This window comes from Equus asinus, chromosome 26 (assembly GCF_041296235.1).
Source record: "Equus asinus isolate D_3611 breed Donkey chromosome 26, EquAss-T2T_v2, whole genome shotgun sequence".
In the NCBI taxonomy this organism is placed as follows: domain Eukaryota; kingdom Metazoa; phylum Chordata; class Mammalia; order Perissodactyla; family Equidae; genus Equus; species Equus asinus.
In genome coordinates, this window is record NC_091815.1 from 23,286,523 (window position 1) to 23,311,370 (window position 24,848).

Genomic DNA, 24,848 nt, shown 5'->3' on the forward strand with positions numbered 1-24,848 from the left:
TTATGACATTGGGAGTAGGTAATAATTTTTTAAACAGAATATTAAAAGCACAATGCCATTGAGGAAGAAATTGATAAATTTGGTCACATGGAACTTATATTTGTCAGAAGACAATGTGCAAGAGGGTGAAAAGGAAACCCACAGTGGGAAAAGATATTTGCAGTGCATATATCTGACAAAGGCCACCTGTCCAGAATATATAAAGAACTCCAAATCAATAAGAAAAAGACAACCAATAGAAAAATGGGGGAAAGACATGAACTGCACTTCACAAGAGGGATATCCGGATGGCCCAAAAAACGTGAGAAGGTGCTTGCCCTGGTGAGTTATCAGGGAAATGAAAGTTGAAACCACAGTGTAATAGCCCCACACACCTAGCTAAATGGCTAAAGATCTTAAAACACCAGTGGTTACAGCGAGACTGGAGCAGTTGTGTTGCTGGCAATATAACTTTGTACTACTTAGGCAGTCTTGCTGTGTCCACTAAGGCTGAGCATCCAGATACCCAATGACACAAAAATTCCACTTCTAGGTATTTACTGAGCAGAAGTGCATACATTTGTTCACCAGGACGTGAGCAAGGATGTTTGTGGCAGCATAATGGATGTAAAATGGTGGTATATTCACTAATCTCTGTTGGCAGAGGTTGCAATAGTGGCTGCCACTCTGGGAGGAGGAATAATGATGGAGAGGTTATGAGGCTTGTGGGTGTTTTTCTATTTCTTAATCTGGGTGAAGGTGAGAGTTTACTGGGTCTGTATAATTTTGTGCACTTTTCTGTATATGTCAATAAAAATATTAAAAAAATTAAGATGTACAATGTCGTGATTTGATATATTGTGAAATGATTACAAGTTAATGTTTATCATCTCAGTTACCATGTTTGTGTGTGTAGGTGTCTGCAGTGAGAACATTTTAGATCTCAGCAAATTTAAACTCTGCAGAATTACTAACTACAGTCATCATGCTGTACGTTAGTTCCCCAGAACTTATTAACCTTACAAGTGAATGTTTATGTTTTGACCAACATCCCCCATTTTCTCAGCTCCTGGCAACCACCATTGTACTTACCTGACACAGTTCTCCTCAAAGCCTTGTAATTTCCTAAGTGGTAAGGGCACTGGGACCATCTTTTGTTCCATTGAGGCACTCTGGGTGGGCTCCTAGATAGCTCTTGGATGGGGACTGGTTCCTAGACAGACCAAGCCATGATTAGAAGCTTGGAATTTTCAGTTCTGCCCCCCACATGACCACTTCTCTGGAGAGGGGAGATGGTCTGGCCATGGAGTGAATAATTGATCATGTATGGTAAGGAAGCCTCCATAAAATCCTAATAGTAGGGATTTGGAGAGCTTCCAGATTGGCAAACACATTCACACACAGCGGTGGGGGGTGACACACCCCCAGCTTCACAGGGACAGAAGCTGCTGTGCTTGGTACCCTCCCAGACCTCATCGTATATATCTCTTCATCTGGCTATCTATCTGTATCCTTTACCATAACCTTTAATAAACTAGTAAACGTGAGTGTTTCCCGGAGTACTGTCAGCTCCTCTACCAAATTAATTGAACCTCAGGTCATGGGAACCTCTGATTTGTAGCCAATTCAGACAGAATTGTGGGTAATCTGGGGACCCACTACTTGCCATTGGCATCTGAAGTACGGTAGGAGCAGTCTCGTGGGACTGAGCCCTTTACCTGTGGATCTGGCACTGTCTCCAGGTAGGACACCCAGCTGTTGTTGCAGAGAACTGCTTGTGGGAAAAACCTCTACACATTTGGTGACGAAAAGTGTTGTGAGTGTTCTGTGTGAGAAGTAAAGGAGGCACCCGGGAGAGACACAGGAGAGAGAACTGGGTTTTTTCCTACTTGGGGAGACTGACCTGAGGTTTTTCCTCATATAAAGACTCTATGGATTTAATGAATTTAGAAAAGTTTCATGTAACTACTTATCCCTTTTTGAATTTGAGTTAATTCTGGACAAATGCTTGAATGTAAAAAACATGAGAACAGCTTCATTCGGCTCTTAAGGTGAATCAAACAATCCTTGAATGAAATTTAGATTTATACATTTACAAAGTGTAAAAATGTTTTACATACTCAGTAATCTACTTTCTTTTTCTGCAATTCAAAATTGATTAGAAATTAACAAAAGGATACCCATTTTGCAATCTTCCTGTACTTTTTAGTATGCGAAATTTTAAACATATACAAAAGTTGTCTTAACAGGACGTGAAAAATACATTAATGCATTGCCGTATTAGCTTTCTATTTCCTATACACTTGCAGGATAATCAATCTTTAATGTGTCCAATGTGAAGAATGTAATGTAATGAAGAATATAATGTAACTTCACTCGTATACGATGTTGGTCAATTAAGACTCTATTGGACAAGCTAGGCCTCTTCGGGGGTATTAAAGTTATCATTCCCATATGTTACTATACAGGTCCTCGTTATCTCAGAGGACGTAACACACCCCGCGTCCCACGTTCGGGAGCTCGCACCCAGCCAAGCACGCGATGGTCACATCGCTGATCCCACAGGGCGGCCCCGCACACACAGGCCTGCGGCCTCGGAAGGCAAGCCCCCGCAGCCCCTCTCCGAACCCTCCAGCCCCTCCCATACGGACGCACCTCCGGCGCCCGGAAGTCTGAGGCCACCGGCCTCAGGTGGGCCGCCAGCAGTGCGGGATCTGCGCCTGCGCAGCCCAGTCCGGCCCTCCCAGAAGCCTCCGGGGCCGACTGGCGGCGCTTCCCCGAGACGGTGGGGACTCCCGACCCGCCTCCACGAGCGCAGGGACGTCGCCTCGGGCGCCTTTCCGTCCCGGTGCGCGCCGCGCGTGAGCGGCCCCGCGTGAGGAGAAGACGGGCGCGGGTCGCGCGGGAAGGACGCGGCGGCGCAGCCCGAAGCCCGCGGGACGGGAGCGGGTGAGGGGCCGCGGGGGTCCGAGCGAGGGGGCGCGGCGTCCTGGGTGACGGGGCAGCGGGGGCTGCGGGGCTCTGTGGGGTCGGGTGGCGCGCGCCTCTCGGTCCCCGCCTCCTCTGCCCTCCTCTCAGCCCCGCTCGGCTGCCGCGGAGATGTGGCCGCACGTGGGGAACACTGAGCCCGAGGAAAGGTCTAGGTGAGAAGGTGCAGACCCGAAAGGACGGGCGTGCAGATCAGGAATTGTCCCCGCCGCGGGCTCCTGGGGGCATCTGGGTGGAGACTCCAAGAACAGGCTTCCTCCCGGGGACTGTGCCCCCCGGGGCTTCTCGGGGGTCGTGTGCATGGTTGAGAGCGACCGCGTTCCCTGAGCTCCGAGCGCGGGAACTGCCGCGAGTCTGACCTGGATTCCAGGCTCTTCTCCCTTCCGTGTGGCTGCGCGCCGTCACAGGGCCATGGAGGGTGGGACGTCGTGCTCGCTGTGGCGTCGGGCTCCTTCCGGTTGGGTTTCTCCGGTGGAGGAGCCGCGGGGTTGCAGGCTGAGGGGCCGAGGCAGAGGCGTCCCGCACGGGGGTCCTGGGACCTTATGCGCGGGTGCGAAGCGGCCCGCGGCCTCCCGGGCTGTGTAGGGAAGGGCTGGGTGCGGTTCAGTAATTCAAAAGAGACCTGAGTTTTTATCTAGAGTCAAAAATTATTGTTGGTATGATTTTGCACAAATTTAGTGGTCGGGATAATGAGAATGGTGAGAAAGTCACAGACATGCATGACAAAATAGACAGATAATAAAATTTCTGTTAGGGGCCAGCCCGGGGCGTAGTGGTTAAGTTGGCAGCTCCGCTTTGGTTGCTGGAGTTTGCGCTTCCATCCCGGATCCCAGGCGCCTGCATACACACTGCTCATCGAGCCCTGCTGTGGCAGCGTCCCACATACAAAATAGAGGAAGATTGGCACAGATGTTAGCTCAGGGACAATCTTACTCAAGCAAAAAGAGGAAGATTTGCAACAGCTGTTAGCTCAGGGCCAGTATTCCTCACCAAAAAAATAAAAAATAAAAAAAAATTCTGTTTATGAGAATTAGTCATTATAAGGAAAAATGGCTGTGATCTAATGTTACACTGTCTTCAAAGCTGCGGAGAATAGTACTGAAGAAAATGTTAAATTATATATGGAGTTCATTTAAAAAAATAAAATTTTATAAAACCCTTTTGCAAGGGTTGTATTCAGAGTGATATTTTGATTATTCAGAGAAGAATGGAAGGTGTGTAGTCACATTTATAATCACCTTCTTTGTACTCAAAACTTTTCTGTCCATTTTGCGTACATATTCTCATTAATCTGCAATGGCTGTTTTCCTTTGTATTAATGGAAAAATCTTTATAGTGAAATGTGTCTGATTATGCCCGTATCGTACAGCTAAAAGATATTCAAGAACAGGTAAGTGATATTTGTTTCAATCACATTGAGTTTTCATGGCAGGCCTAGTGTTTACAGACTTTTTTTTTTTTTTTTTTTTTTTTGCTGAGGAAGATTAGCCCTGAGCTAACATCTGTGCCAGTCTTCCTCTGTTTTGTATGTGAGCCACCACCACAGCATGGCCACTGAGAAGTGGTGTAGGTCTGCACCCGTGAACTGAACCTGGATGCTGAAGCAGAACACAGCGAACTTAACCACTAGGCCACCCAGGCTCAACTAGTGTTTACAGATTTTTTTTAAATGACGAAAATATAGCCTCTGTTGTCATGATGCTTTAAAGATTTTTAATACTTTGAAATATCTTTATGTTGTATTTATGATGATGGAATTAATGCTGACTTGTTGCAAAAAATTTAATTTTTTAAGGAACTTATGAAGGAGAAAATAAGAATACTCCTTCATGCCCCTGCCTAGAAATAATCATTTTTACTGTTTTGGTGTATATGTTTCCAGTTTTTATGTGTGAACATTTCTGTGTGGTTTTGTTTTGACAGAATATAATCGGTCAAATAAAGGAGACTAAGAATCCTGGCCTTAGTTTGAAAAGGAAATCTAACCCTGTCATGGGTTTCCTCGCACCTCTGTGTGCTAGGGAGAAGGGTGCACCTGGGGTCTCCTTGTTTAAAAAACATTCTATTTTCACCTTTTAGATATTACGAATGGTATTTAAAATATAAGTATCATGGCACCAAATTACTAATAAGACAGCCTTTCAGAATTAATAATTTAGAGACTTAAGGTTACTTTCAAGAAATAGCACTAGTTTCTTATTCCAGTTGTCTTGCAAGTACTAATAATATTTCCAAAGATAGTTATTATAACAGAAAATAAAAATTGTAATGCAAATCCCCATATTATGCAGAAGAATAAGATTCACTGGCTTGGAGCTGGCCCAGTAGCACAGCATTAAGTGCACATGTTCCGCTTCTCGGCGGCCCAGGGTTCACCAATTCGGATCCCGGGTGTGGACACGGCGCCACTTGGCATAAGCCATGCTGTGGTAGGCGTCCCACATATAAAGGAGAGGAAGATGGGCGTGGATATGAGCTCAGGGCCAGTCTTCCTCAGCAAAAAGAGGAGGATTGGCAGCAGATGTTAGCTCAGGGCTAATCTTCCTCCAAAAAAAAAAAACCGAAAAACCAAGATCAAAATAAAAAACACTGTTATTATATGGTCACATAACCTTCCAGACTTTTTTATCTACTGATTTCAATGGTCTTTTTCTCTGCCACTCTTTCTCTATTGGTACTATCATATATTTTTCAAAAATACATAGTTCAGTCTAATTACTCTATTGATAGTATGAATGTTTGATCTGGAATATCCTCAAATATTTTTCCCCAACTTCACATTTGATATCTGCTTTGTATTGTAGTATGATGATGGTTTGTTATATATTTAACTAGTAACCTTTCCTAGATTCAAAATGCCGAACACTGACTGTCCGTCTCCCATGTCTTAATCAGCTTCAGCCAATTCCAGTGCCATACAAGCGGTCCTGGTTAGGAGGGTATGGGCTCTTTGCAATCTTAGAAGGTGTTAACAGAAGGAAGAGGATCTGCTCGGGCCGTGACTGCACCGCCCATTCTTGGGTCTCCATCTACCTCACCAAGAGGACGCAGTGGCCAGAAATCTCCCTGCTGTCAAACCTGGGTCTGGCTTCAATACAGAAATGCCTGTCTTCTCTGACTGCTTAGCAGAGACCCCTGGGATTTGGGGGAGAAAGTGGATTTCTCTAGAATCCTAATGGGCCCAAATTGTGTGTGCTGGGAAATGGTTTGGAACCTGGAATGGAAGATCCTAACGATGTTATTAATTTAAGTCCTGTCGGGACACTAAAGCAAAACTGGTCTCAAGATCTTTCTCTTCTCCCAGCTCTTGCTTTCTGGATCTGTGCTTCCGTTAGAGGAGCCCTGAGGACTGATCCGCTCCTGCAGGTCTAAAACTATGGCCCATGTAAGTCGATGTTCCTTTCCTTCTTGAAATATGTGGGGTTTTTTTAGTCATGTGAGTATTTTTATTAATTTTATAAAGTTTACTGCCAAGAGAGGGCCCTCAAATAACCTGCTCCCCATCTCTTGTTCCAGTGAAATGTGATGCCAGATTACCCAGCATCCTCTCTGTGTCGCCCGTTCTAAACTAACTAGTGTTCATGTTATCACTGGAAAGTTATGGACCATATCTTAGGGACCCCTTCTTCTCCCAAAGGCAGTGATGGAGCGGTCAGGTGACAAGTCCTTTGAAGTAAAGATTTATGCTACTCAAGTCAGGTCTGTAGTTTGGTGAGATAGAGACAGTGGTTACTGGTTATATTTTACCATCCCTGAGAAAAATTTTCAATTTTCCAGACTTGAGATTTCCAGGTAGATAAGATAGAAATTTGGTATTGAATGACCTACATCTCAGTGTTGGGTGAAATGTCATGGTTTGTGTAGATTAGTACAGGCATAGCTCAGAGATACTGCAGGTTCAGTTCCAGGCCTCTGCAGTCAAGTAAATATTGCAATAAAGCAAGTCACGTGAATTTGTTGGTTACCAGTGCATATAAAACTTAGGTTTCTACTGTAGTCTTTTAAGTGTACAACAGCATTATGTCTAAAAAAACAATGTACTTACCTTAATTTAAAAATACTTTATTGCCAAAAAATGCAAACCATCATCTGAGCCTTCAGTGAGTTGTAATTTTTTGCTGGTGGAAGGTCTTGTAAAAAATGCAATATCTATGACAGCAGAACACTGAGATAAAAGGTACCTGGGTTCCTGAAATGCCAAGTGAAAAGGCTGCTGAACACCCACATTGGATGGTGATGTACATGAAAAATAAACTATCAAGTTAGGGGGAAAAAATGCAATATCTGCAAAGCACGATAAAGCCAAGAGCAATAAAACAAGATATGCCTGTATCTGATTGAAATTTGCAAACTTGGAGGTTATGGATCTTGGCAGGAGATCTCTGAGAGATAAACATCAAGGCTAGCCTATTGTTGAATGGGATATACTAAATTTGGGTGAAATCTACATAATTCATCACCCTTCCTCAATATTCTTTACCTCAGTGTATTCGTTATCTATTGCTGCGTAAAAAATTACCTCAGCACTTACTGGCTTAAAGCAGTAAAGGTTTCTCTCACAGTTTCCGTGGGTCGGAAATCTGGGCGTGGCTCAGCTCGGCTCTCCTGCTCTGAATCTCCTACAAGGCTATCAAGGTATCAGGGCTGCAGCCCTCTTAAGGCCAACGTCGGCTGCATCTGCTTCCGAGCTCACTCCAGTGGTTTTTGACAGGATCTGGTTACTCCTGGACTGTTGGCCAGAGGCCACTCGTGGTTGGGCAAGTGAGACAGGAAAAGAAGGCAAGCAATACGGAAGTCATAGTCATTTGTAGTCTATCAGAAGTAACATTTCATCACTTTAGCCATACTCTGTTTATTAAAAGCCAGTCACTCGGTTCAGCCCACACATGTGGGAAGGAGAGCACACAAGGGCATGAATGCCAAAAGGTGATCATTGGTAACCTAAGTAGCAGCTGCTCACCACACTCAGCATGAGCCAGGTGTTCAGTGACACATGGTAGAGGGCAACAACAAAAAATCCTAAGTAGTAAGTGAACATAGAATCACAGAATTGAGGAAGACCTTACAAATGTTATGCATCCTACCTGTGTAAGGATTAAATCCGTAAAACATAATGTCATATGCCAAAGAGTACATGGGTTTATCAAAACAAGAAAAAATAAGGTAAGATCTGATGTAATGAAGTATTTAATGCTTGAAAAAATTATTTTTATACAAACCCTATTTTCTAAAATTAAGACTTTATACTGCATTTCAAAAAATATCTGATTGAGGTCAGCCTGCTGGCATAGTGGTTAAGTTCATGTGCTCCTGTTCAGTGGCCCGGGGTTTACTGGTTCAGATCCTGGGTGTGGACCTACACACTGCTCATGCCATGCTGTGGCGGCATCCCATATAGAAGAGTTAGAAGGACTTACAACTAGAATATACGACTATGTACTGGGGCTTTGGGGAGGAAAAAAAAAAACAGGGAGATTGGCAACAGATAGTAGCTCAGGGCCAGTCTTCCTCACACACACACAAAAATCTGATTAAATTTTCTCTTATCTAAAAAGTGAAAATTTTCTTCAGTGACTCACATTTACTGAGAATTTATGTGACACATCTCAATCAGGCATTATGTTTGTATTCACTATTTAACAGTAAAACATTATTTTATCTATTATCAAATGGTTCAAATATTTAAGAGCGTGCCAGGAAATTTTGTCTATTCCAGCAGGCTTCTTCAAAAACATATGTTCTGCTTTAGTCTCTCATAGTATAGATTTTTAGCCTACTTACTTGCTGTGTTGCTCTCTTCCTGCAATGCAGTCCTTATCTCCTCCTTCCAGCTTCAAAATATTCCTTTAATTTCCCTAGTAATACGTGGGTTTGCCGTTTCAGTCATCTATGACGTTCAGCGATGTGGCCATAGACTTCTCTCAGCAGGAGTGGGAAGGTCTCGACCCTGTTCAGAAGACTTTGTACCAGGACGTGATGGTGGAGAGCTATAGAAACCTTGTCTCACTGGGTATGTTTATCAGCTTCAAATGGTTTAGAATAATTTAGAATCTGTTCTTTAGGATATGTTTTTTTCCACTGTGATTTTCAGGGCTGCTTTGCAAGAAACTAGTTAAATTTCTTTGTTCTTTTTTTCCAAAGAAGTGGTTTGAGCTTTGTCCCGTTGGAAATGGCAGCTCCATTAAACACCTTCACCTTCCCTGTCCTTCAGTGACACTCATACCTCCTCCAATCTGACTTGCAGTTGCCTCTCTTCTTTAATGAATATGGTCTAGTTTAGAATTCTCTGGCATTTATAATCATCATCAAAAGATCCAGGTTTCCTATTTATTTATGCTCAGAATTTCTATAGATACTTCATTTTAATATCTGATCCACTTGTAGGGAGATGAGCTTGTCACAGGGTCCTGAATTGCTCTTAACTGCTGTAAAAGAGCTTCCACAATTTATGTAGTGGTGGATTAGATAAATAGAATTAATTGAGAACTGAGGCATACAAATAATATTTTGTAAGAAATTTTTTCTATTTTGTGGTTGAAAGTTATAATCTATGAACATTACATTTAAAATGAAATGAATATCCTATAGGTATCTCTTCTTGTGTACTCTTCGTAAAACAACATTATCAGTAATAATGTTGATAGCTGACATTGTGCTCGTATGTAACAGGCAATGCTCTAAGCATTTTACATATACATATCAACTTGTTTAATCCTCCTAACAGACTTCTTATTCCCACTTTACAAGTGAGAATTCTGAGGCCCAGGGGGTTTAAGTGACTTTCCCAAAATCAGGCACAGCTGAAAGTGGCAAAGGCGGGACTTGAACCACAGCTCCAAAATCTCTGTTTTTACCTATGGTATTATGCATGCTCTCAAGAAAAAGACGATATATGAGTGTATATTTTTAAAAACCACTACCATGCCTAATTTCTTGTTTTTTAGTTCCCTTACCCTCTCTTCTCAAAAATCTTGTTCAATATCATTTTATGTTTAGTTTATTATTATTATAATTTTAACTAAACAATGTTTTGTTCTACATCATATGGCATGTTTTTTCTTTGTAAGCAAGACATTCCAATTCTAAGCCAGATGTGATTACATTATTGGAGCAAGGAAAGGAGCCCTGGATGGTTGTAAGGGAAGAAACGAGAAGATGCTATACGAGTAAGTATGAGCAAGTCCAACTGTGGGAATATATTTGTGTAAGCAAAAGCCCAAGTAGTTAAGGACGAGACACACTTGAAGTGTTGGTTGGAAAGCTGCATTCGCATTGGAGAAAATAACCTGTGATCTAGAGGGGAAATAAATACTCTGCATGAGCTACCCAGTGAGTTTCATCTTCACCTCGTTAACCACTCACTTTGTTATTCTTCTCATATTTCTGTCCCGGTTCAGTGATTGGCATTGTCCTTCTTCCTCATGCACCATTTTATGTGTATTTTGAACTCAAAGTGCTTTCCAGATCCTCTTGTGCAGGACAAGGTTTCATTGCCTAAAAAATGTATTCATTCCTATATCTGGCTAATAAAATGGAGTTTATAGTGTATTAGGTAAGACATATAAATAATCATGTAAACAAATACGTAGATATACAACATTATGTAGTGAAATGTAGTATGAAGGAAACTAACCAAGAACAGGGCAGATTTAGGTAAGGCAGGATGGTCAGGAACCCTTTTCTGAGGAGGTGATATTTGAGCTGAGACATAGATAGTAAAGGGCCCAGGCCATTTGAGTATCTGAGGAGCGTTCCAAGAAGAGTAAACAACAAATGCAAAGGCCTGGAAGGGAGCCCGAGTATTGTGTGTTTCAGAGCAGCAGGTAGATGAGAGCAGGGTTATTGAGGGGTGACTAACAAAATGTGCAGTCAGTATGTTATGAGGGACCAGATCATATAAGGTGTTATGATTCATTAAGAGGAATTACAGTTGTTTTCTAAGATTATTTAGGAGCCATGATCTGATTATATTTTTAATATCTTTAATTTTCAAAAATTAAACCTTTTTGTTAATTATGAGACTTACACAGAAGTCTAGATAAAATAAATATAGATTGATTACTTATTTGCTTCTCTCATATACTTTTCATATATGTATTAATTTTTATTAAAGAAATTTTTGTCATAATAATAATCTATTGGAGTTTTTCTTAATTTCTTTCTAGGTTGGTCTTCTGAAATTACTTTTTCTTTTATCTCTCCTGTATTCCTGAGCTTTATCACTTCATTTCTGAGTTTTTCTAATTCTGATTTATGTTGTTCTTTGATTTCTTGTAGCAGTTTCTTAAAGTCAGAATACTTAATATTGTTAAGATGGCAGTACCACGCCAAATCTCATTGTCTTATTTGCAAAACTTGACATCCTGATCATGAAACTCATGTGGATATGCAAGGGATCCAGAATAGCCAAAAAGTCTTGAAGAAAACAGAATTTGCACTTTCCCATTTCAGAACTTAATACATACCAAAACTTAATGGGATGCATTGAAAGCAGTGCTAGGAAGGAAGTTTATGGCTGTAAACGCTTACATTAGAAAGAAAGATCTCATGTCAACAACCTAACTTCATACATCAAGGAACTAGAAAAACAGTGGAGAAAATCAAGGAAGCAAAGAACAGTGGAGAAAATCAGTGAAGCCAAGAGTTGATTTTTCAAAAATATCAACCAAAGTGAGAAAACTTTACCTAGATAGTTGAAGCAAAAAGAGAGAAGACTTGAGTAACTAAAATCAGAAATGAAAGAGGGGACTATAAACAATTGTATGCCAACAAATTGGGTAGTTTAGATGAAATCCTGAAAATACACAACCTACTAAAGCTGAATTAAGAAGAAATAGGAAATCTAATCAGACTTGTACTAGTAAAGAGATTGAATCAGTTATAAAAACCTCCTAACAAAGAATAGCCCTGGATCCAGTCACTTTACTGTTGAATTCTACTGAACATTTAAAGAAGAATTAACACCAGTTCCCCTCAGACTCTTCCAAAAAATCAAAAAGGAAGGAACATTCCCAAACTTACTCTGCGAGGCCAGCATTACCCTGATACCAAAGCCACACGAACACACAACAGGAAGAGAAAACTACAAGTCAGTATTCCTAATGAATATTGAGGCAGAAATTCTCAACAAAATACTAGCAAGCTGAATTCACAAGCACATAAAAAAGGATTCTACACCATCGCCAAATGGGATTTATTTCTGGAATGCAAGGATGGTGCAATATATAAAAATCAAGCAATGTAACACGATACAGTAACAGAATAAAGGGGAAAAAACACATGATCATCTCAATTGATGTGGAAAAAGCATTTGACAAAATTCGATACCCTTTATGACAAAAACACTCAAGAAACTAAGAATAGAAGGAAACTACTTCAACAACATAAGAGCCATATATGCAAAGCCTGGCTAACATCAGTCTCAATGGTGAAAGACTGAAAGTACTATATTTTTTGTGTCCCATAAGTTTTCATATGTTCTGTTTTCACTTTCATTTGTCTTACAGCATTGTAATTTCCCTTGTGATTTCTTCTTTAACCCATTTGTTATCTAAGTGGCATTTAAGTGTGTGTTGTTTAATTTCCACATATTTATGTATTTTCTAGTTTTCCCTCTGCTGTGGATTTCTAATTTTATTCCTTCGTGATCAGAAAAGATGCTATGATTTCAGTCTTTTAAAAGTTCTTTATATTTGTTTTGTGGTCTAATGTGATCTATCTTGGAGAATGTTCCGTGTGCACTTGAGAAGAATTTGTATTCTCCTCTCGTTGTATGGAGTGTTCTCTGTATTTCTGTTAGGTCCAGTTTGTCTAGTGCTGTTCAGGTCCTCTATTTCCCTATTGATCTTCTGCCTGATTGTTCTATCCATTATTGAAGGTAGGGTATTGAAGTCTCCCACCATTACTGTATTGTTGTCTATATCTCCCTTTAATTCTCTCAGTGTTTGCTTCATATGTTTTAGAGCTCTGATATTTGGTGCATAAATATTTATAATTGTCTTCCTGGTGATTTGACTGTCTTATCATTATATAATGCCCTTTTTGTCTCTTGTGATAGTTTTTTACTTCAAATCACCCCTACTTTCTTTAGGTTGCCATTTGCATGGAATATCTTTTTCCATCCTTTGACTTTTAGTCTGTGTATGTCCTTAGATCTAAAGTGGGTCTCTTGTAAGTAGCAAGTCATTAAATTGTTTTTTATCCAGTTCAACCAATCTATGTCTCATGGTTGGACAGTTTAATCTGTTTACATTTAAATTACTGATAGGAAAGGATTTCTTATTGCCATTTTGTTACTTATTTTCTGGGTGTTTTTGTGTGTTTGGCTTTTTTGACTCTTGTTTCCTCTCTTACTGCCTTCCTTTGTGTTTCATTGATTTTTTTTGTAGTGACCCACTTTGATTCCCTTCTCATTTCCTTATGTGTGTGTTCTATAGATACTTCCTTTGTGGTTACCATTGTGATTATATAAAACATCTTAAAGTTATAATAATCTATTTTAACCTGATAAAAACTTAACTTCAGTCACATACAAAAACTACTCATTTATAGCTCTGCTCTCCACCTTTCTATTATTGATGTCATAAATTACATCTTTATATATTGTGTACCCATTAACATAGACTAGTTTTTTTATGATGTCTTTTAGATTCTAAACTAGAATTTAAAGTGGATTTATGCACCAGAATTACAATAATACAAGATTCTATATTTGTCCATATATTTACTTTTATTGGAGAACTATATACTTTTATGTGGGTTTGTGTCGCTTTCTAGTATCCTTTTGTTTTATCTTGGAAGGTATGATTTCTCCTTCATTTTTGAAGGACGGTTTTTCCAGATATACTATTCTTGGTTGATTTTTTTTTTTTTTCTTCCAGTACTTTGAAAATATCATCCCGCTCCCTTCTGGTCTACAATGTTTCTGCTGAAGAATACACTGATGATCTTATGGAAGCCCACTTGTATGTGATGAGTTGTTTTTCTCTTGCTGCTTTCAAGATTCTTTCCTCCTCTTTGAGTTTCAAAAGTTTTATTATTATATGTCTAGATATGGGTCTCTTGAATTTTCCTAGTGAGAGTTCATTCAGCTTCTTGTTTTTTTTCCTCAAATTTGGGATGTTTTCAGCCATTATTTCTTTAAATAAGCTCTCTGCCCTTTTCTCTTTTCTCCTCCTGGGACTCCCATAATGTGTATATTGGTCCCTTTGATGTTCTCCCACATGTCCCTTAGACACTCTTCATTTCATTCTTTTTTCGTTTTTTTCCTCTGACTTGATGATTTCAAATGACCTTTCATCAAGTTTGCTGAGTCTTTGTTCTGCCTGATCAAGCCTGCTATTCAACCCCTCTTATGAATTTTTCAGTTTGTTGTATTTTTCAAGTCCAGAATTTCTGTTTGGTTCTATCTTATAATTTCTGTCTATTTGCTGATATTCTTATTTTCTTCATGCATTGTTTTCCTGATTTCATTTAGTTGTCTTATCTGTGATCTCTTTTAGCTCATTTAGCATCTTTAAGACAGTCATTTTAAATTCTTTTTCAGAAACTTCATAGATCTGTTTCTTTAGCGTCAGTTCCTACAGCTTTGTTTTCAGTCCTTTGACTGGGCCATGTTTTCTTGTTTCTTTGTATGCCTTGTGATCTTTTGTTGAGATTTTAGCTTTAAGAAAAGAGCTACATCTCTCAGTCTTTACAGAATGGCTCTGTACAAGAGAAGACCTTCACCAGTCAGCCCAGCCAGGGGTTCTAGAACCTTTTGCACCTTTTCTGGAGATGCATCTTTTTTGGGGTTGTGTGTGTGCTTTTATTCTAGTATATATGGCTGCTTAACTGTCGTAATTTCCTGTCTCTTCTCGGGAGCTTTCAGTTTCTGTTGTATTCCTCTATCCTTAATCTTTTGCTTCTCCTGGCGACTGCCTGTGGAACTGCCCATCCTCTACTGCTCTAACACACTGCGGTGCTTACCTGTTTTCAGTGGCCTCCAACCTGATGTGCAAACTATGCTGGCATTCCATCAGCACCCCAAGCCAGGTGAGACAGAAACCAGTCCCTTGGGCAGCCTACAGACAAGCCAGAATGCTGGACACAAGTTCCACATTTTTTTCTGTCCCAAGAGAGGAGCCAGAAATTGGGAGGTGGTATTCTCCCCATCTGACCTCATTACCCTGGGTGGCACGAGGGGCTAGGGCAAGCAAACTATGACCAACTCTTACCCTTTTTGGCTGCCTCTTCTTTTGTTTATATGTTTACCGGGGTTCTGTAGCCCCTTACCTAGTTTTTAGTGTTCTCACAAAGACATTTTGGTACATATATTGCTGTTAATTCAGTGTCTCTTGGGGAAAACAAAGGCCTGTATCTTCCTAGTCTGTCATCTTCCTAATGTCCTATCCTCTTGGTTTTAGTTCTGTTTCCCATTTCCTGCCTTGTACTGGAATATTTAAATTTTTTTACTATTCATTTTAACTTATCTATTGGCATTTTGGCTGTTTCTCTTTGCATATTTATTTTAATGTATGTTATAGGCATTACAATATACAATATACCTAAGCTTTCACAATCTACATAGTTAATATTGTAGTATTTCTTGTAAAATGAGGACACTTTGCAACTTCAATCCCTTTATACCTACCTTTCCCTTCATAATTGTCATGTTTATCACATCTACATACATTGAAAATACCATCAGACAGTGTTATAAGCTTTGCCTTCAACAGTCACATATATCCGAAAGAACTTAAAGGGGAATAAATGATCTCACGTATTTACGTAGATATTTACCTTTCATGATACCTTTCCTTCATTCCTGATAATTCAAGATTCTCTTTTGTATCATTTTCCGTCAGCCTAAATGACTTCCTTTAGTAGTTTTGTTCTTTTCATCAGACATTTTTTTTTGCCTTTGTCTCTGTTTTCTTTTCAGATCCTAATTACATCTTTAGATTTATTACCACAGGTCCCTGAAGCTCTATTATAAAAGTTTTTAACCTGTAATATCTATGAATTTCATCTTGACATCTGTCTGTATATTTCTATACATCTGTCAAGTTTACTGACTCTTTTCTCTGTTGTTTCCGTTCTGCCATAAGATCTTCCAGCAACTTTAGAAATTATATCTTTTAGTTCTGCAGTATTCATTTTGTTCTTTATGTGGTTTCTTTTTCTCTTGTTTCTATTTCATATCTTTTCAGTAATTTCAAATGTGTGGGTTTTACATTTTTTCTTAATATCTTAGTGTATAAATAAAAATAGCATCTTTTATGTGTTTGATAATTTTACCACCTGGCTTGTCTCAGGTTTAGCATCTGTGGTTTCTTTTCCCTTGAGAGGGGATCACATTTTTTCTTTTTGTGATGAGTAATTTTGAATTGTATTGGTGGACGTTGTGAGTGCTGTGTTGTATTTATTCTGGGTTTTCTCCATTTCTCTGAAGAATACTGATATGTTTACATGTTGATATTTTAGCAAGTAGTCAAAGCAATAATATTTAGACTTTACGTGTGTTCTGCTGTTTGTGGGCAGTGGTTTAATTCTCAGTTGGTTCTCTGAGGCTTTGCTACACTGGTTTGTGTTCTTCTCATGCATGTGTAATTCAGATTCAGACTAAGATTTGTACTGGTTTGTACCCCAAATTAGGGAATCTTCTCTAAATGTTTCCCATCCAGGAGTCCTCCCTCACTTTCCAGTTTGGTTGTTTTCCTTGCCATGGTTTTCATAGCAGGAAATATGTTGGGGCTTTTGTAGCCCATTTTTGTGCCAGTATAACTGGGGCCCACCCCTGTGGGAAGGCTATAAGTGACAGGGAAAATAGCAAGAAACTCACTCTAGTGTAAGTCACTTCTTAAGGTTTTCACTCCCCTCTCCACTCTTCCTCTTTTGTTTACTTTTATTTACTGACTTCAGGTGATTGATTTATTTTGTCAAGCATTTTTAGTTGATGCCAGTCAGAAAGGGAGATGGACTCTAAGAGGTTTACTCCACCATCCTGAAAGTAGAACTTCCTCAGTTAAGGAGTATTTAATGGTGAAAATGGTTTTTTCATTTATTTTCTCTTGTATCATGATGGACTCATTGGTTTTTATTGTATTCTTTTTATCTATCACAATCATTTTTATGCTACTATTTTAAAAATTTTGGCCAGTCATGTAAGTCTTTGACATCTTCATTTCTTTTTGACATAAGATTTCTAGGCTCACTTTTCTTGCCCCCTTCCCAAATTGTTTTTTTTATCCAACTATCTTGGATCCATATGGTGGACGTTGATATTTAGAAATTATAATTTAGGAGTTAAAGATTGCTCTTTATAACTATCTTTTCTGACACCTTTTTCTATTCCTTCCGTGGCAATTGATCTGTTTAAGCTTTCTCGGTGACTTTTTTTTGATGAATTTTGTTGAATTTTTCTGGAAAATTTTCCGTTTTGTTTATACTTTCAAAAGTATTAGTGATGTATTAAGAAATATTCATAATATCAATAAAATTCATTTTAATTTTGCATTTACCCCGTAATCATTTTTTTGTTTTTGTTCTTTTTTGATTGGTTTAGCTAGTGTTTTACTTCTTGATTTTTAAAGCACCAGCTCTTTATTTATTAACACTACTCTTTTCTAATTCGTTACATTTTCTTTTATCTTAATTTATTTTTTCTGCTTTACTTTGTTTATTTTCTAAGTTTTGGAAGTGGTTCCTTAACTCATTTGTTTCTTCAGTTTTTATTGAAATAAGTGCTTAAATCTTTGAATTCTCTGAATGCTGAAATTTCCAAGATTATGGTATGTAGTTATTTTCTCTATTGTAATTTACTGGAATTCTTCTATTTCAGTTTTATATTTCCATATTTACCCAGCATTTATTCTAGAGAGGATGTTTCCATTTTCATGTGGAACATGTTTTCATTTTCTAATATGGCTATTAATTTATATTGTTACTTGTTTTTGGAGCGAGAGTGTGTATGTTGTCTCAGAGTTTTGCCACGTACATACTCTACTTGCAAGATATTTCTTGCCCCCAAATCTCATGCTGCTTATTCAGCAGTTTCAAATTTCATCAAGATATTCCTTCATATTGGTTGTTATGTTACAGGTTACGTCTGTCAGTTCTTTTTCACAAACTTCCTGGCATTCTTCCTCCAAACTCCTTCACTGTATAATTCAATTTCACTTCTTTTCCTTGAAGTCCCCAGATTCTCAGAGTTTTATAAGACTTTTTGTAGGGTGTATACCCAGTACATGTCTGAAAATTCATTGAGAGACTTGTAGGAATTACCAGAATGATCAACCTTGGTTAGAAGGAAAAGAGAGAGAGGACCTGAGGGAAGATTTGAAGGGATAAAACAGATAAAACATCTGTAGAATTGGGTAGTTAATAAGAAGGAGCTCGATGAAGATAAGTAAATAAGAACTCTCATTTTATTTCATATGGGAACAAAGAAATGCACACATGGCTGTGCACTGGAGGGAGTGAACCACAGTATCTGTATTTTTAAAGGGAAATATATAATTGGAGAAAGATCAGGTATAAACAGTTGCCTTTAATATATTTATATTTTATATGGAGACTTATACAGGAAAGAGTACATTAAATCATTGTAGTAAAGTGTGATAAATGAATTATGGAGACATTGTCAGTAACTGTTTCAAACTGCGTAGCCGATTTTAGAGTTCTCTAAAGTATTCATCTCTAACAGGTGATATTTTTTATTTTTAAGAAAACCTACTGTAAAACATTCACCTTTTTTGGTCAGGAAAACAAAATGTTTTTCTCATTTCTTTTAGATTTGGAGTCAAGATATGAAATAATCAGCTATGAAAAAGTACACATTTATGAAAAATGTCCATCTCTTACTCTGCATCAGAAATTTCATAATAGAAACCTTATGAATGTGACCAGTGTGAGAAGGCCTTTAGTTGACATACAGACCTTACAGTACGTCAGAGAATTCATACTGGAGAGGAGCCCTATGAATGTAAGCAATGTGGAAAGGCTTTTAATTGTGCATCCAACCTTCCACAACATCAGAGAATTCATACTGGTGAAAAACCCTATAAATGCGAGGAATGTGGAATGACCTTTAGTCGTAAGATAGATCTTAGAGTTCATCAGAGAATTCGTACTGGTGAGAAACCCTATGAATGTGAAGAATGTGGGAAGGCCTTTAGTTGTGCCTCACATCTTACTCAACATGGAAGAGTTCATACTGGTGAGAAATCCTACATATGTAATGAATGTGGGAAGGCCTTTAGTCAATGTGGAAGACTTAGAATACATCAGAGAATTCATACTGGTGAGAAACCCTATGAATGTAAGGAATGTGGGAAGGCCTTTAGTCAAGCCTCTCACCTTGTACAACATGGCAGAATTCATACTGGTGAAAAACCCTATGAATGCCATGAATGTGAGATGATCTTTAGTCGTGGTATAGATCTTAGAGTACATCGTAGAATTCATACTGGGGAGAAACCCTACAAATGTAAGGAATGTGGGAAGGTCTTTAGTTGTGCCTCAAATCTTGTTCAGCATGAGAGAATTCACACTGGGGAGAAGCCCTATGAATGTAAGGAATGTGGAATGACATTTAGTCGTGGCTATCAACTCATTCCACATCAGAGAATGCATATTGGTGTGAAACTCTATGAATGTAAGGAATGTGGAAAGGCCTTTAGTCATGCTTCAGCACTTATTCAGCATGAAAGAATTCATACTGGTGAGAAGCCCTATAAATGTAAAGAATGTGGTAAGGCCTTTATTCTTATTTATTATTAAGAATGCATCACAGAATTCATACTGGTGAGAAACCCTATGAATGTAAAGAATGTGGGAAGGCCTTTAGTTGTACCTCAAACCTTGTGAGGCATGAGAGAATTCATACTGGTGAAAAACCATATGAGTGTAAGGAATGTTGGAAGGCCTTTAGTCATGTTGAAAGCCTTAGAACTCATCATAGAATTCACACTGGTGAGAAACCCATGAATGTAAAGAGTGTGGGAAGCCTTTTAGTAGTGGCCATCAACTAATTGTACATCATAGATTTCATAGTGGTGAGAAACCCTATGAATGTAAGGAATGTGGGAAGGCCTTTAGTGTGTATGGATGACTTACTCGACATCAGAGTATTCACAGTGGTGAGAAACCTTTTGAATGTAACAAATGTGGGAAGTCTTTTAGGCTTAATTCAAGTCTTAAAGTACATCAGAGAATTCATACTGGAGAGAAACCTTATGAATGTAAGGACTGTGGAAGGGCATATATGCAGTAGACAAGGTACAGACAGCAGTGGATTTATAACACTGAGAAAAAATTTGAATGAAAAGAATGTGGGAATGCTTTTAGATATGGTTGAGTTCTTATAAGGCATTAAATAATTTGTACTGGTGAGAATCCCTCAGAATGTAAATGCTGTTTTGGTTTTTTAATTTATGACCCAAATATTGTTCATATTCAGAGAATTTAGGATCTATTTTTATATAACATGAGAAAACCTTTACTAGCATTTCTCTATTTATAGATTATGAAAATATTCATAATGGAGGAAAACTCAGAGAATGTAGAAATGCCCTTGTTTTTGATGCTTTATTTATAAAAGCCCTCCAGCCCTAGTCAATTATTGTTAAACTTGAGAAAACTCATACCCCAGAAAACCCCTGTTGACCTAACAAATGTGGAAAACCATCAGGATTGCTATTTGATTCTTTACAGTCTGTATGACATTGGGTAAGATATTTATCCCTGTGGGACTCATTCGTAAATGATGATAATAGTACCAACATTATATTGCTGTTATTGGAATATAGAAAACTTGGAGAGCTAACTCAAACATAGTCTTTATTCAGTGAGTATTAGATGCTATTTTTAGTGTTGTCATTATTTGTATTCCTATCAATGAGTTATTATGTGATCAAGTCCATATGGATGTGGTGAATTTAGATAAACTTCATGTAATTACTTATGCCTTTGTTAAGTTTTAAATAATTCTTTCTAGACAAAAATCTAGTAGAATGTAAAAAACATGGGAGGATTTAAAACATGAGTCTGTTGGAGCGCTGCCACGGTCATTCTTCACATACTGTCTATGGCCGCTTCTGTACTTCTCGATGGAGCTGAATAGTCGCAAAGGAGGCTGTCTTGCCCACAAAGCCTAAAATAGTCACCAACTAGTTCTGCACAAAAATTTTGTGAATTCCTGCTTTAGAACAACATCCTCACCATTTTTTCATGACTGGATTTTTGAAGAGTACAAGAAAGTAGTCTTATCGAATATCCCACGTTCTGGATTTTTTAAGTAGTTTCCTTGTGGGTCATTTATCTCGTTTTTCTATCCCCAATAGTTCCAGCAAATTTGAAGTTCAAGGGGTTTCATTGAGTTGATGTTGTGTACATTAAGAAGCATATAATTTTGAGTTTTGCCACTATTAATGATACTAGATATTATCACTTTTTTGTCGTGGTGACTGCTAGATCTCTCCAATGTAGAGATCCATTTTACATCTGCATGGTAGTATTTTTTCACCTCCTTTTGCAAATTGATAATCTCACGTATAAGTCCTGAATTGAATAGGAAATTAAAATTGAAACGAGGGCCTAGTTGGAAAGGAATGATAATGAAATGCTTGTATACCAGAACTTTGGGATGTTGCCAGTCCTCTACTTGTTGAAAATGTAATATTCTTCAATGCATGCAGGAAACCAAAAATGAAGACTAGAGCTTTATTTCCATTGACCTCTTTATCCCCAGAACCTGTTCAGTGCCTGTCACTTAGTAGGCAGTAAGAAAATAATGGGGCCGGCCTCATGGCCGAGTGGTCAAGTTCACGCTTCACTTCAGCGGCCCAGGCTTTAGCTGGTTTGGATCCTCGGCATGGACATGGCGCCGCTCATCAGGCCATGCTGAGGTGGCGTCCCACATGCCACAACTAGAAGGACCTAGAATATACAACTATGTACTGGGAGGATTTAGGGAGAAGAAGCAGAAAAAAAAAGAAGTTGGCAACAGATGTTAGCTCAGGTGCCAATCTTTGGGAAAGAAAAAAATAATGAATAAGAATTTGACTTACAAAGCTAGGAAAACAACAACATAAATCCTAAGTCAAAATAAGGAATTAATACAACTAAAATTATTAGAGTTTATTGATTAGTAACTGAAATAATACTCTTTAAAAGTTTGGGGTTTTTCCTGTGAAAAGCAATGATACATGTAGAAGTAGAGTTTAGTGATTTAGAAGTGAAACAGTAATCTTGCAACAGTATTTTTTAACTTTTAAATTTCTCCGTTAAAAGTATATTAACATCAAGTAGACATTGGTAAATCTGGTCAAGAAAAACATATTAATGATTACGTTCTAGCATTGTTAATAAGGAAAGGGATATAAATATGGAAGAAAAATTTAAATTATGAAATAATGCTTTATTTTATTCCAGTATACTTAGAAATCTAGAGAGAATGAATTATGTTCCTAGAAAAAATGTGATTTATCAAAATTAACCTAATATGATATTGGAAATTTATTTTAATAAAATCAAAGGAAAACCTCTTTCTCTTAGAAGTAGCACTATGGCCCATTCTCAGGTGAGACTTAAATAAGGAAATTATTCCTAACAAAGTTTTTCCATCTCATTGCTACATGGATTATGTGATAAATCTCTATGAGAATAGGTCGCCCAAATCAAAAGTTATATGCGTTTCTATTTACTATTTGCCCTTTACAAAAAAGTTTGCTGACGTGTGATCTAGATTGATTAGTTTTTCTAATCTTTATTTAACTTTAGGAATGAGTTGAATTATAGATTTCTTCAATACTAAAAGGAACAAGTTTTTTTTCCCCTGCATTTTACCATTTTCTAAATCAGAATGCTATTTATAACTGACAGCTACTTTCAGTCACTTCCAGCCAGCTACCCATCATAAATTAGTCATTTGAAATGCCTTCCACCGTATTTTCTGGCAATGTCAAAATGCCAGCATCAAAGCATACGAGTTTTGATGAAATATTCTTTTTGCATAATTAGTATTCAACCCTATAAAAGAATTAATACCTTTCAAATAAGAATCATTGTGGAGGGCTGGCCCAGTGGTGCAGTGGTTAAGTGCGCACGTTCTGCTTTGGTGGCCCGGGGTTCGCCGGTTCACATCCCGGGTGCAGACATGGCACCACTTGGCACACCATGCTGTGGTAGGCGTCCCACATATAAAGTAGAGGAAGATGGGCATGGATGTTAGCTCAGAGCCAGTCTTCCTCAGCAAAAAGAGGCAGATTGGCAGCAGATGTTAGCTCAGGGCTAATCTTCCTCAAAAAAAAAAAAAAGGAATGATTGTGGAAAATCACAAATTACCTATTGTCAACCAACCATCCAGATACCAATGTGATTTTCCCTTAATAATTGACATTTCTATATCCATTTGTTGCAGATGGGGAATCCAGTGTCCTATTTAATGATTCACCATCTGATAGTTAAAACCATCATCCCATACAAGGTAAAGTTTTAGAATTAAATATAACACGATGGGATAATTTGAGTTCCCTAATATAACCCATTGGTGCAGTAGGTCAACGTGGTAATTCTCCAGGTTACTATATTTGCAGGTTGAATGTAAAGACATACCTTTACCCAAAATATTTGTAATTATGCCCCCAGGACCACTGTTAGAACTTGATAATATTTTTAAAAACGTTTTTGTGCTTAAACAAGTTTATGAAGTGCTGAATACTAAGTCCCTGCTTTTGAACAATGAAACGCTCATGTCAGCTGACAGATGAATGGGACCTGTGGTGAAGAGCCTTTGATAATGTTTCCGTGGAAACCCCGTTTCTAAAGCTGTTAGCATCTCTGGGGAGCGTTGCCAAATCCAAAGGGGGCGACTCTAAGGTTGGAATTATGTCGTTACTTCATGTAATTAGTGATGATTTGATGGCAGACAGCTCCCATCATGACCTACAGTTAGCGTCCTTTTTCTGAATGTTCTTTCCACAAAATGAACTATCTTTTAGCCCAAGTTTATATACATATACGTCAATGAATTTGTCTTGCCCTTTGATCATTATACAGGTGTTGACTGTTTTTCAGTATTACAAAAACAGTGGCTAGCTTTGTTCTCAAATGCTAGTAGATGTGAACAACAGTCTAACTGCTGAGGCATAGGGTGTGTGTATTTGTGTGCATTTGGTATGTATTGCTAGCTTGTTTATTTTTGTAACATCTGACAACTCAGTCAACGATGAAATGTGTCCTATATTTCTTCTTCTAGTATGTGGTTTAGTTTTTATTTTTCTAATTACTAGTGAGTTGATTATTTTTCACATATTTTTGTCAGCCAATCGTGTTATTTATTATGATTTTCCTAGTTCTGTTTTTTGCCCATTTATTAATCTTTTTCCTGCTGATTTATAGATGCTTTAAAAAATAGTATCTAAATCCTTTGCTTGTTTTATATGATGTCCTTAGTTTTCCCAAACTTATACTGATTTATGCTATTTTTTACTGTGTTCAATAGCCGTCATAGAAACATTTTAAATTTCAATATAGTAAGTTTTCATCTTACCAGATATTCTTTTTAATTTCTATTCACAATTTTATTAGACTATTTCTTTTTCTAAACAATCAGTCAAATTATTGGCGAACCAAAATGAAAATTCCTTTTTAAATATATGGATTAGTCTTTTCATTGAAATAGCTTTGGTTGTATTGTATATTGGTAGTGATACCAGGCTTTCAGTCTTTTCCTCCAATTTAATGGAAATTATATCAACATTTCATGGTTAATGAGTGGTTTGCTTTGGGTTATGGGTAAATAATCTGTGTATCTAAGTAGTTTCCTACATTAGAAATACCTAATTTTTTCCAAATACCGTTTCATTATTTGTTACTTTAATCATATAGTATTCTCCTTT

The 24,848-nt window shown here is 38.1% G+C and overlaps 1 pseudogene; it reads left to right on the forward strand.

The window, feature by feature from the left end:
* The first annotated feature begins 2,153 nt into the window (after positions 1–2,153).
* Positions 2,154–23,353, forward strand: LOC106836053 (zinc finger protein 30-like; annotated as a pseudogene).
* Positions 23,354–24,848: the final 1,495 nt, after the last annotated feature.